The sequence below is a fragment of the Pinus tabuliformis genome, chromosome 8 (assembly GCF_031772625.1).
Source record: "Pinus tabuliformis cultivar Carrire ecotype Pingquan chromosome 8, CPIR1, whole genome shotgun sequence".
Lineage (NCBI taxonomy): Eukaryota > Viridiplantae > Streptophyta > Pinopsida > Pinales > Pinaceae > Pinus > Pinus tabuliformis.
In genome coordinates this window covers 790,481,414-790,495,686 of record NC_142294.1, presented here as the reverse complement: position 1 = coordinate 790,495,686, position 14,273 = coordinate 790,481,414, and positions in this window count along the sequence as shown.

Here is a 14,273-nt window from a genome sequence, read left to right as displayed (position 1 = left end):
TGCAGCGCAGCAGAAGGCACAGTGTGGAGGTACGCAGAGGAACAGAAGGACCAGGTGCGAAGGTACGCTGGTAGGCAGACAGTGCAGGTGTGGATCTGAGCAGAGGTACGCAGTGTAGCAGAAGGGCTAGGTGCGGAGGTACGCGGAGCACAAGAAGGATCAAGTGCGGATCTGCGCAGGCTAGACATCGAAGAACTGCGGATATTCACAAGATTCTATTGGTGAAGTTGCAGACTTTTCTTGAAATAATTATTGGCTGCCTTTTATCTATTGCTGCAGAGTTCTGGGTTTAGATTACTGGTATTGCTTTTCTGTTTATAGCATTCTGAGAAGTTGGGTGATTCATTGGTTGATTGTATAAGGAGATTGGTTGATTCACATGTACTTGATGATTATTTGATGTTCTTGGATCCAGTCTGAAAATTAATGAAACGTGGTCCTTAAATAAGTAGAAGAGTTAAGGGGGTTGTAGCTCCCTTCCAGGAGAGACTAGAAAACGAGAGAGGGTTGTAGCTCTCTGTAGGTTGCAGCCTGCATACTGGTAAAGGACTGCACCAGTACAAAATCATTGTAAAAGAAGTTTCTAATTGAAAGAAGATAAAGACATATTGCAGCAGGTGGTTTTCACCCACATTGGGTTTCCACCTTATATCTGGTGTTCTTTGGTGTGATTATCTGTTTTTCATGTTCTTGCTCATTATTATTTGGTACTGACATACAAACTAATGATCAATATCTAAAGAATAAATTAAAGTATAAATCTGGAAGATATATTGAAAAGAATTTGATAATACGGATTCAACCCCCCCCCCCCCCCCCTCTCAGTATTATTTCCAACAGTTGCATTATTTTCAAAGCTCCATGGTGTAGGTTTCCCATGCACCTATGCAAAAGCTCTCAAAAATGTTGGCCCTAAACATGTTATGCCATTCTAACCAATGTAGTGCATGAATCCACCTTTAACTTGTATAAATTTTTAATACGAACACCGATTTGTTTTACTTTTCAATTAGCATCATGCTTCAGATAAGCCTTCTCTTTACTGAAGACCACATAATATCCTCTGTCTTCAAGTGCAACTATAGAAACTATATTTTTCTTCAGACCAAGAACATACATTACATTCTTTAGGTGAATATGGGAGCCTGAATCCCTCTTAGAGGCAACAGTTCCAATCCATTTGGTACTACACCTTCCATAATCTCCAAGATCTATGTGTAATTATAGGTCCTTCTCCTCTAATGTATTGAAGAACTCCTTATTTCCTATCATATTAAATGAAGCACCATAATCTAGGAACCATACATTATCTCATATAGTACTTTCCATGCAAGAAATGAGGGTAAAATCCAACTCAAATTGTGATGTGAGAGAATCTCCTCCTAATCCTACAACATACTTCTTACTGGATTTATTGTGTAGACACTTGGTTTCATAATGTCCATACTCATGGTAGACAAAGAATTTAATTTTACTAAGGTCTTTCTTTTTTCCATGGTTCTGGCTGGATTTTTCCTTGCCTTGGGCCTTCCTTCCTTTGGATTTCTTTCCTTTTCCATCTAAGGCAAAGTTTTATTCCTCATCAGTTCTGGATGTGACTCCATCTCTAGTGTTTCTTCTAATCTCCTCCTGCACCAAGTCAAACCAAAGTCTCTCCCAATTTGGGAGCTTCTTTCTTGCATTAACTGAATCCCGATAGTTGTTCTAAGACTTTGGTAAACCAAGGAGTGCTAAGATCACAAGTTTAGATGGTGGAAAAGTCTCTCCAATTCCTCCAAGTTTATCTATCACCTAAGTTAATCTGGATATTGAACAATAGCTTCATTTTTATTCATTCGATTGTTATTTACCTTATCATTCAATGACATCTTCTTGGCATCATTGTTGCTTTCAAATAGTCCTGTGAGATTTTTCCACATTGCTAAAGCAGTCTCCTTTCCATGAAAATTTGAATCTACATGGTCTCTGACTCCCTCTAGGATAATCCTATTGGATTTAGCTGTATCTTTCTTCCATTTAGCCATTTTTTGCGCATATGATGTTGTTGGTTATGGAATATCAGTTTGTATGTACTCTAATAATCCATGTCATCCATCACAAATTCCATTATTTCTTTCCAAACACATAAATTGAAATTTCCCTCCAATGCGTACTCAAGCCTCATTCCATTGAAAGACATTGTCACATGGAATGGGTCGTTCTTGCAGACAAGACCGACCTCCCTAGTATCTGATGATATCTAGTGACAAGCAAGCCAATCAAATCCTATCTTTCTCTAAATATGCAGTTTATAAATAAAGGCAAACAAGTGTTTTAGGCCGACCTTGGGTCCAATGCAAGTTTGTGGAAGCCTCACTCCTTTGATCCAAATGGGCTCCCTTGTAGCAAATCTGCAAACACAAACAAGCACACAAATTAAATAGCACCTGAAAAGCCAATATAATAAAGCATACTTATCATGATGATAAAGGAATTCACGAAACAAATCACATAAGAAATTTTTTTGAGAAAAATGAATCTGATTGTATTAATTCAAATCAAAGAAGAACTTTTACAACTTGTGCCTTGATGTTGTACAAGCTCCTCCCAGGGTCCATCAAGAAGTCTCCTCTACTTTGACAAGTTTCACTCTCTTCCCAATGAAGCCAAAACGTATGTGATCTCTCCTCTCAAGCTTAACTAGGAAGTCTCAATTCCACTAGCATTTATCCTAAAAAATGTTCAGCTTCTAACCTCCCTAGCAACCAGCCTAATGCCTTAATTTATAGTGCAATGGAGGGAAGTTACCAGGTCCACCTTTAAAGGGATAAAGCCCTCCTTCAAAGGGATAGCTCCTCTCATCAAGGGATTAGCTCCTTCTCTTTTGGGATGCATAAACGACCTAAGAGCGAACCATCCACGTCAAAATTCCTTCTAGAATCATCTAGAATTAACCCAAAGTGAGTTTTTTAGAATAAACTTGCACCTTTTTGACTTTCACAGGGGTCCACACCCACTCCTTTAGAGACAGAGCGGGTAGGTCCGCAGGTAACATGAACAGGGGGTGCAGGACCGCAGGCAATAGTGAGAGAAAGTGCGGAACTAGAGGTTTATTGATTTTTAAAGTCTTTCTCTCATTTTCAAAGCTTGACATGAAGAGCTGAGGTTTGAGACTTGCTTAGGAGGACAATATGAATGATGATAGACCCATACTGACTGCAAATAGTCATGGTGACAATATCTTGTGTAACAGATTGCCCCCTAAAGTGCGAAGTCTGTAGTAGATGAGGATTTCATTTATCATCTAGGAAGAGTGAAGTACTTTATCATTTCGAGGATCATCTTGTGGAGAGCCTGGTTGGAACCTATAAAAACATTCAATGCAATATATATATATGAGATCATATCATCGCTGAGGTAGGCATTCCCATACTCAGATCCAAACTGACTAGAAAACCTACTACTGCTTTGGTATAGGAATGATCTTGTAATACATCACAAGTATAGAGACATGTAGACACAGTATGGACGCAGCCATCTGTTTATGAATAGTCCACAGTATAATGAATACAAAATTCCTCGCAGCCTGGATGGCGGAAACTGGATCCAAGGTCTTCATTTCTACTTCCCGAAATAGTATGATTCTAACCATGTGAATGAATGTGTTGAAGTCGAACATGGCAGAAACCACTTGATTACCAGTCAATGATGTAAATTGTTAACAAGTGTGAGAGAAACCACCAGTAATGGCTCTCAAAGTACTCAGTACAATCCATGAGATGTGAATAGATGTGTTGACGTCGAACATGTCACGGAATCCTTTGATGAAGGTCAATGATGCAACCTATCGTCGAAGGCGAGAAACCTACCATTGAGGCATGCAGTTCCCAAGGTACTAACGATTTCTAGATCATCTTTCTAGATAATGAGCTGAAGTCGATAGAAAGCAATCCGTCGTAGGCAAGCCCACAACACGAAATCATAGATCAAGTTTGAAGAAATTTAGTTGCAAGGACTGACTCAGGGATGGTCAAGATGGATGACAGATATTTTGCAGATGAATGGCTTATTTGCACTAACCTCTTGAACACATAAGGACACAGCAGATGGTTTGGTGACAATGGACCCAAAGTTAATACCTAGAAACCGGCTGAAGACTTTCAATATGGTTTGATCAAATATTAAGCAAAGGATTTCCCAACCCAGGTGAATAAAAGTGTCGTGTTCAAGAGTGGTTGCAAAGTATGACAAACAGGCTCATTTTTCTCTCTTTTCTCCCACCATTTCTGGCAAGTACCTCTTTATTTTTCACAAGCTTGAGGAGGATAACATTTGCTTGATTATAAGCTCATCCTTCGGATGAGTCCAACTTAGTTTAAATTCGAACCCTAAGAAGGAGCGGCCTGTTCCTATTTGTAATTGAACAGGTCCTTTACTGTTAAATTTTAACGAGTCCAGTATAGGAGAAACTCGGCGTTTTTCAATTTTAGAGAGTCTGAAAAAACTTAAGAAGACTCCATGGTTGTCCTTTTTCGTAAATTTGTGTCTCCCAAGCTCGAAAAAGTATAAAATAATACTTGAGAGAACTACTTGATCATTACGACCAAGGAGTACTTTTCGTAATTAGTGCCTTCGATCTGAAAAAGTAAAAAAGCGATCAATGACACGTCGTTTTATAACCAATATCGAATTTGAAACGACAAAAATCTGGTAATCTTTTCATGTTTTTACGGTCAGAAAAAGAGTTGTAAGTGGACTGTCTTTTTAATTCCGTTTTAACGAGCTTAAAAAAGAAAAACTCAACGATCTTTTCATGTTTTAGGAGTCAGAAAAGAGCTTAAAGGTGACTCTAATGTTTTTTCGTCGAAAATGACCAGTTTCGCCTGAAAAATCCGTTATCCTGAACAAAAACTCAAGAATTACTCATACCTGTTTAAAATGGATAAAAATGCTTCAAAATTTACCTCTTTAAAGTGAAACATAAACAAATTAAAAACTCATTTATTCAAAAAACTTATAAAAAGGGCTTTTGTAAATTCATTTTTACCGTTTGAGTTTTGGGTGAGAAAATAGAGCTTTTGGTCAGAAACTTCTCGTGAAGATTGCGGAAAATCCGTCCATTGGAATCGAACGTCGTCTCCTCTAGGTAATCCACATCATCCTACTCTTTCAATTCATTTGTTTAAAATTTGTTTTTAGGTTTTAATTTCATTTTTTAAAGGATTTTTAGGTTAGAAACCTGCGCGCGAGGGCCTGCAAGCACCGCACAGGTAACCTGCGGACCCCAACTTTTTCGCAATGGAAAAAAGTTAGGGGTCTGCATCTGCCATGAAGGCAAGGTGTGGACCCATGCACTGTCTCTAACAGAGAGGGTGCGGTCCCCGTAGCAAGGGTTTTTAAACCTAAATCTCACAAAATTCACCCAAAAACTTTGCTTTTAGACATTCTAATTCGCCTTTTTGTTGAATGTAGAGTATACATCATGATTGATTGGCGAGAACGGAGCATGAGGATGTATATCTCGCCGTGATAAATCATCAACCTTCGATTGATGCATTGAAGGCATGCGACTTATACAAATTCTGGGCCATACCTGGCATGAGGGCCTAGATGGACTTTTTGCAGTGGCTGGTAGGCAGGTGGAGCATACAGGACCAGTGCTTCTTCATTGGTGGTCACCAGCTCGAAATGGAGTCGGCAGACATTTACTTTTTGACTGGTTCGCCTAAGAGAGGTGAACACTTGACTCTATTCGGGACTAGGCCAGGTGGCCAGTCTGTCGATAGCCTCCGGCTAGAGTTCTGTAACAACTAGAATAGAGACAAAGGGATAGATATCAAAACCATATCCCTTCTTGAACTCAAGGTAATTGCGTTTACTGTTACCAGGCTCTGTGGGAGCACAACACTACATGTAGCCACTGGATCCCAGATGCGGATGGCAGTTGACTGCTTTAAAGGCACCATCTTCAACTAGTGCGATGCTGTGTTGGCTAATATAAAAGGCCAACTGACTAGAGCCAAGAACGGACAACTGAAGACCTTTGGATATGGTGCTTTAGTCGTGAGCTTTGGTCTGGAGAGGGTCCCAATGTTGGTCCCATAGCACCTCACTGTTGGAGCTGGACTTCCTCGAGAGCCCAAACTGATGCGATGGGTTGCAGTTATGGCCCGTCATCCTGAGGAGGGGACAGAGGTCGTTCGATTCACTCCTGAGTATTTCCATTGGTTGGAAAACCAGGTTTTTGCTATTCAGGACTTTCCTTACGCTGGGGTAGATTTTCGCGGTGACCCAGACATGGCTCTTCCACCAGGAGAGCAATGGGATGACTCAGGTAAAATCATTTTCAACATTTTCCTAATTTAATTTTTTTTAGTTTTTATCTCGTCCAAAAATTGATAGATTAAGTTTCAAATGCAGATGTGGGTCCACGGTGACCAGCCGCTCTCCAACCCTATGAGAGGAAACAACGAGCTGCAGTAGCACCAACCCCACAGGACGAATCAACAGAGACCTTGGCCAAATTGGAGAGCCATCTAGAGCGTTTGACAGGAGACATTCCGGAGACTGGCATAGACGACATTCCTCTTCGACTATAGCGCTATGTGATTGGGGTCCCAGGACCTTTCAGGAGGTTCCTTTGTAAGGTGGCCCGTACAGTGGTTTCTTATCGAGATCATCACCAGTGATAGGATGATCGCCTGTTGTAGACACATATGACATTTTTGCTTTTTGTACTATCATTTTTGCCGATCATAAGGTGTTTTTCAACCTATGATCGAGGACGATGTATATTTTGACACACTCCTATATTATACTATATCACTATTACCGGCTTATCTTGTAAAACATGTTATGGAATGTTTTTAAATTTACTTGTATGATTATTGCAAATGTCTACTTAACATTCGAGAAGCAATTGCATCTGCTAATGTATTTAAATATCTTGGAATATGCTGATATTCAATATAATCAAATTCATGTTCCAAGAGACGCACTCTCAAAAATAATCTCAATAACACTGGATTTCTAATGGTATATACTCTATTAAGCTATAATACAACGAGTTCAGAATCTAACCTCACTATCAAACTCCGAATCCAAAATGAAATAGATTCAAATAATAACTCAATCACTGAACTATACTCTGCAATGTTGTTTGTTGCTTGACCAAGGCTTACCCCATGCATAGATACCAACTCGTCAGAGGGCGAATAGATAACCCAAGCTGCGGAAGAAATGTTCCGTGTATTACGACAAGCACCATCAGCAAAACTAATGTATGTTTGGAGAGGCGTCGACATCTGCAATATCAAGAGTAGAACCAAGATAAGCTGGAATAATGACGAAAAACACTCTCTAAGCTAAGCACACTTTTAAACTAAAACACACCAGCTAGAAATAAAACTAACCTAACTAAAAATCTCCACACCCAGATTTTTAAGCATAATACCTCTTCAGGTAAAGACCATTTCTAGGTTTACCTAAAGAGACCCCGTCAAAGTCTATCAATTCATAGGCTCCTTTTGCCAGCTTTCGCTTGAAAACATAAGGACCATGCCACATAGGTACGAATTTTCCAGCACCTAATTTATCATTTGCTTGATCGTACAATAAGACTAGGTCTCCTTCCGAAAAATTTCGAGGGGTAACATTTCGATCATACTGAGCTTTAATACGTTTGGCATGAGTTTCGATCGCTAATGCAGCATCACGTCGATTCTTATCTAGCTGAGCCAAGTATAGTAAACATTTTTCCTCTTCGAAAGTGGCTAGAAGTAACTCGATGGCCATTTGAAATGACGGGATTTCGCATTCAATGGGTAACACAGCTTCCAGACCATAAACTAGTTGGAAAGGAGTGAACCCGGTTGACGTTTTTACTGAGGTTAGATACGCCCAAAGTGCTGAGAATAGCATGTTATGCCAATTCGACCTATGAATCTCAATGATTCTTCGGATCATGATGAATAGAACTTTGTTGATGGCTTCAACTAGACCATTAGCTTGTGGATAATATGGAGTTGAACTGTCGTGACGCAAGCCAAGTTGGCCTGTAAGTTCAGTCATCATAATGTTTTGAAAATGACGCCCATGATCAGTGATAATCGCTTGTGGAACACCAAACCTAGCAATTATATGATTGAACATGAAAATAGCAGCAGTTTTGCCGTCTGCCTCAAATGTAGGCATCGCCTCAGCCCACTTGGTAAAATAATCTACCGCAAGGATGATATACGCATGCCCCCTGGCCAAGTGAGGGTTACATGTAATAAAATCGATACCCCATTTTGCAAACGGACCGATGGCAATTATAGGGTGGAAAGGAGCAGGTGGAGCGCGCATCTTTCGATCAAAAATATGGCAGTTGTGGCATTTTCGGACCGTGTTAATACAATCTTTAAACAAAGACGGCCAGAAGTAGCCAACGCGCAATATCTTTTGGGCTGTGGCAAACCCAGACAGATGACCGCAATACGCTCCAGAGTGACAGTCATTCAGAACCCTTTCAGTTTCCTCATGAGTTAAACAACGTCGAAAAACAGAGTCCGCCCCATGGCGATAAAGAGTATCTCCAATAATTCTGAATTGTTGGGACTGGAATCGTATTTTTCGATGTTCTGACCTTGAAATTTCTGGCAGAAAGGATTGGGTTTGGAGATAAATGATGATATCTCCATACCATGGATCTAAAGTGCTAATTAGAAACAAGGATTCGTCCCCAATGGGCTCCTCCACCACAGTTTCTGTGTCGCACGCGGGAAATCACACATTAACTCCGCAAAAACTCAAGATTTCTTCGACTTAGACTTTTCAAACTCCAAGTCGAACTCCTGTAGGATCACGATCCATTTGGAGTACTTGCCCCCTAGCAATTGTTTGGTCAAAATATAGATCATAGGGTTGCAATCAGAAATTACTGTAGTTTTGCGTAGTAAAATGTAATGGCGAAAACGTTGGACAGCTTGAACAGCTGCCAATGCCAATTTCTCCACATGTGAGTATTTTAGCTCAGTTGGATTTAAAGTTTGACTAAGGTAATATATCACATGTTCAGTATCGAATTCATCTTCCTGAACTAACACCATTCCAATGGTGGAATGGGAGGCGGCGAGATACAAGAAGTAGTCCTGGTTGTAGTTGGGAGGATGCAATAACGGTGCATGGGTCAACGTGTGTTTTAGTGCATCAAAATATTTGTCAGCTATCTCATCCCAAAAGAATGGAGTATTCTGTTTCAACAACTGGGTAAAACCCTTTGTGATCTCGGCGTAGTTAGGAATGAATCGACGTAAAAAGTTTGCTTTCCCTTGCAAACTTTGGAGTTGGCGAAGACTCGAGGGAAGAGGCAATTTGACAATAGCTTCAACCTTCGAGGGATCGATGTGAATTCTAGCTTTCGAAACAACAAACCCCAGTAACCGACCCGTTTCTATACAGAAAACACACTTGTGTGGATTCAACCTAATCCGATAATGCCTACACCTCATAAAGATTGCTCGTAAATGGATGAGATGATCAGCTCGATGTAATGAATGAGCAGGTAAATCATCAAGATAGGGTTGCACAATGTGCTTGATGTCATGAAATGCGTAAGACATGGCTCTTTGAAAAGTTGCCCTGGCGTTCTTGAGCCAAAAAGGTAATTTGCAATAAGCAAATGTCCCCCATGGACAAATGAAAGCCATTTTTGGTTGATCAGCAGGTAGAATATTGATTTGATTGTATCCAGAAAAACCATCCATGAAGGAGAATATTTCACTGCCGGCACAATCATCAATGATTTGATCGATATAGGGAGTTGGGAAACTGTCTTTTGGACAGGCTCGATTAATGTCCCTATAATTGATACATATTCTTCTTGTCCCTTGCTTTTTGTTAACAGGAACAATATTCGATACCCAATCCATTAACGAATCGAATAAATGAAACCTGCTTTGAGTAATTTTTCAACTTCTGCTTTATTAGCAGCAGCTTTTCTCGGGTGGATCTGACGCAAACGTTGCCGGACAGGTTTAGCATCCGGGTAAGTTTTGATTTCATGAACAACAATTGTTGGGTCAATTCCTGGCATTTCCTCATATGACCAGGCAAACACGTCACAGAATTCTTGAAATAGGGCCTTATATGTTTGAATTTCAACTTCCGTACACGAGGCACCTATATGAATGTTTTTAACAATTCCAGGCTTAACCGAAATATCAATAGGAATAGTTCAATAAATTTTTCCCAAATTTAACTCTAAACCAGGATTTTTCATTGGATTTTGAGATTCCTTGACATATTCAGTCGTAAAAATAGACGAAAAATCATTTTCAAAACGATCACTCTCGGGTAAAAATGAAGATCTATGATGAATATCTTCCCATGGTAAATCATCGACACATAGGATTTCACGAATTTTCTCATCAGTGTGAACAAGTTCGGAAAACGTTGTTGAATCTGAGTTTGATGTTGAAAGTGATTCCTCATGGACCACATTCATTAAGTCAATTTTGGTTGAAGGTGGGTCGGTAAACGACTGCACGGCCTGATAAGCAATTTCATATGGACTCAAAGGCATAACATCACCAAATGAGTCTATCTCAGATTCGGAAGGTACAATCCAAGGATCATCATAAACAATAGTTTCTGACGAAATAATATGAATGGTTGCAGTAGAAGACAACACGTTGATAGGAGGAAAAGGAAAAGTTCCCAGTAAACCAGAATCTTTAACTAGTCCTACTCCAACATCCTTATACGGGATAGTTGTTTTGCCGACATGCTGAATACTTTCAGAAGAGGATGGGTCAGATGAAAAGTAAGTCAGCTGGTCTATAGTTACGATCTTCCATTATGAGAGAACTTTATAAGCCGAAAGACCGATGAAACGACAACTGTCATGGTGTAAGACCAACTACGACCCAAGAGAAGGTTGTAATCTAGAGGGGCATCAACCAACTCCACATCTAGATTAACAGTTTTGCCTTCAACCCCTAGAGGTAGATCCTGTAGAATGCCAAAAGGATGAAACCCATAGCCATCAAAGGCCTTTAGAATCGTCGGGGATTGATTTAGCGTAGGAGAACCAAGCGATCTCCAACACTATATCGACATAATACACGTTGAGGCTCCCTCATTAATCACAGTCCTATAACAAGGTCTGTTTTTGACTAACACTGGGATCTGGAAAGCCATTTGATGAGGTAAGCACGGTGTACTATTTTCTAGATCGAAAATTATAAGGTTCTAGTCCTGAACGTCAACAGCTCCTATAGCCGACAATAGTAATTTACGCTGTGTTGGACATGATTGCAGCACTTCCAAAGATGACATTGCTGAAGGTGAAACAGCGAAATCTTCAACAATGTTATAGTTCTGAGCCACTCTCGCATATGGATTGAAAGCTGACTTTCGAAGTATACCCTTGGTGGGCGGTTTGATTACTAAGTCTGGGTTAGGTTTCTCGATCTGTAGCGGATCAGAACCGGGAGCTGAGGTTGATGGGTTAGAATGAGAAGATTCTGCTTCTTTACCATCAACAAGACTTTTACTTCCATAATCATGCGATCGAGTCTTAATCCTAACATGGGACATCATCATTATGGGTTCTTCGGTGGCATTTGAGGAAGAACCTATCATCTTACTGTCTTGACTAGGAAAAGGATCCTTCAAAATAGCGGGCATTTGGGAACCTTTAACAATTTTCGCAACCTCTGCACTATGAGGGAAGTCTCTGGTAAAATGCTCTTCGTCACAAATGAGACAAGGATAACGAGGTTTGCATTTCTCATCAGTTGATTCCGCGTTTTCTGGTTTCTCTTTCGAATTTTTATCTGTTTTATTTTTCTTCTCCCCTTTCTTCTTACCGTCGGATTTTGATTTGACCGTAGATGACTCTACAACATGAATATCAGTGGAAATTTCCACATAAGAATCTCCTGTCGGGGAATCTGGTAAAGTTATGATAGGAGAAGATTTCTTGGAAGATTTCTTCTTACTTCTGGTATTCACCATACCAATCATACCATCAGCGGCATGAGACCCTGAAGGAGCTGCAGTTATTTGATTTTGTCTAGGAAGATCGGGGATTTTCTCGTGTAACGTACCTGACTGCGTATAAACTAAGTCGAGGTACTGAGCTTGAGCAATTACTTGCTCTTCAGTAACGACTCCGGCCTTAGCTACATCTTCAGTGATCTTCGGCAACAAAGATTTTACAAACCATTCAGCTAAGATTTGATCCGGAATAAAAACCTTCACTAAACACGATCGACGTCTCCATTCATGAATATGATCTGAAATGTAAGTGGACGTTGACTGCTTTAATGAAGTTAATAATTCCATGCCATTGTCATATCTGACTGGAAACTGAAAATGAGTTAAAAGCGAAGTAGCTAACTGACTAAAGCTATAAAAAGTGGCTCGCGGTAACTCAATGTACCACTTGGCCACAAGACCAATTAGAGTGCGTTGGAAAAGCCTTAAATGGATTGAATCATATGAAATGGAATTAGACGCACACCAGAGGTGATAAGTCATCACATGGTTCGACGGGTCCTCTCCTGATTTGCCTTCAAACTTGGGAATATCACTAGGCAACTTATTAGGCATTGGCGGCCAAAACGAACGATAGTTAATGGGATCATTCGTAAGGAGCGACAAGTCAGACAAGTCCAAAGTTGCAATAAACGGTAGCTGACGATTAGGGTCCTTGAAACTCTGGGTCATGAGACTAGCCCCAGGAGGAGGATATCCAGGATAACTAGGAATTGGAATTGCATTTGGGATATTATATCCTCCCGGAAAACCAAGATTAACCAAACCGTACTGAGGTTGTTGAGGTTGTTGATATGTATACCCAGGGTACGGTTGATACTGGTAGACTGGCTGCTGCACAGCAGGACCGAATCAGTACTGTCCCTGGTACGGTTGATAAGTAAATTGAGGTTGACTTGTGACAACCGTACTTGGACCAAGTTGTCCTACAGCCATTTGAACCAAAGTCCGAATCATGGATCCAGACTGAGGTAAAGATGTCTGAGGATTCGATACAGGGACAGTAGAAACCAGAGTTATCGATACTCCAGAAGTAGGTGGGGTAGATTGAAAAGATGTTGCAGCAGTTGCAGCAGTCGTTTGAGGCGGAGTACGAGGCATACTAGGCCCAAGCTAAGAAACAACAGAAGGTGCAGAAGTTTGAACAGTAGACTGGACAGGTTGCTGGGGTGAACCAGAAACCAAGGGTTGTCCAGTTTAAGATGACAACTGTACATTCGGTTGGAAGACCTGTTGAGTTTGAGATGGATCCCACACTAAGTTCATTCCGGGGTACGAACCCATAATAGGTTGAGAATATTGAGGACCATAACTGGGTTGAGGGTAGGGTTGATAATTCAAAGGTACATTTCCAGCTCCTTGGACATATGATTGACCGAAAGGTGGTTGTAAACCTTGGGTTGGGTACTGACCTTGAGTTTGATAACCTTGAGGCACGTACTGATACTAGGGTTGACCTTGAGGTACATATTGATACTGGGGTTGACCTTGAGGTACATATTGAGTCTGGGGTTGACCTTGAGGAAGGTACTGTCTCGTAGGTATGTATTGTCCTTGAGGTTGCCCCCCAGGTGGAAATTGGGTACCTTGAGGTTGCCCCACAGGCGATAATTAAGGACTTTGAGGCTGCCCCCAAGGCGGTAACTGGCCACCTTGAGGTTGAGGATTAGGAATAGTACCTGAAATCATAAGAATATCTTCTACACTCAATGACTTAGTTCCATTATTTCCAGTTAATAACCCTTGTTCAATAGGTTGAGGAGATGCTCCCGAAAAAGTACCAGTGAGTGATTGATACCCTGAGGGAACAGAAGGACCGCCGTGTAAAAAGGTTTCTGGAGATTGAGAAAACGTGGACGACTGTCTTGAAATATTTAATGGAGGATAGTAACCCCTAGGTGTTGGGTGAAAAGGAATACGAGGTGGTGAAAAACTTAGTCCCGGGTTTTCCAAAAAATTGGTCAATGAAAGATACCAAGCGTTGCTCCTAGGTGGATTGTAAAAGATTGATTCATGCTCCTAAGTTCTATAACAGGTTGATTTTCAGGGATAGGGATACCTTCTTCTTCCGGAGTAGCAAGTTCTTCAATAGCTATAAGTCCAAAAGGAAGATTTTGGGTAATTATTCTTTCTACCCTGGGTGAACCAAGACCACTAGAAGTTGGAGAGGCAAATCCCGATTTTGGCGTAGCATCGAATTCAGTTTCAGGTTCGATATATCAGGTTCCTCACCTAAATCACTAGTAGATAAA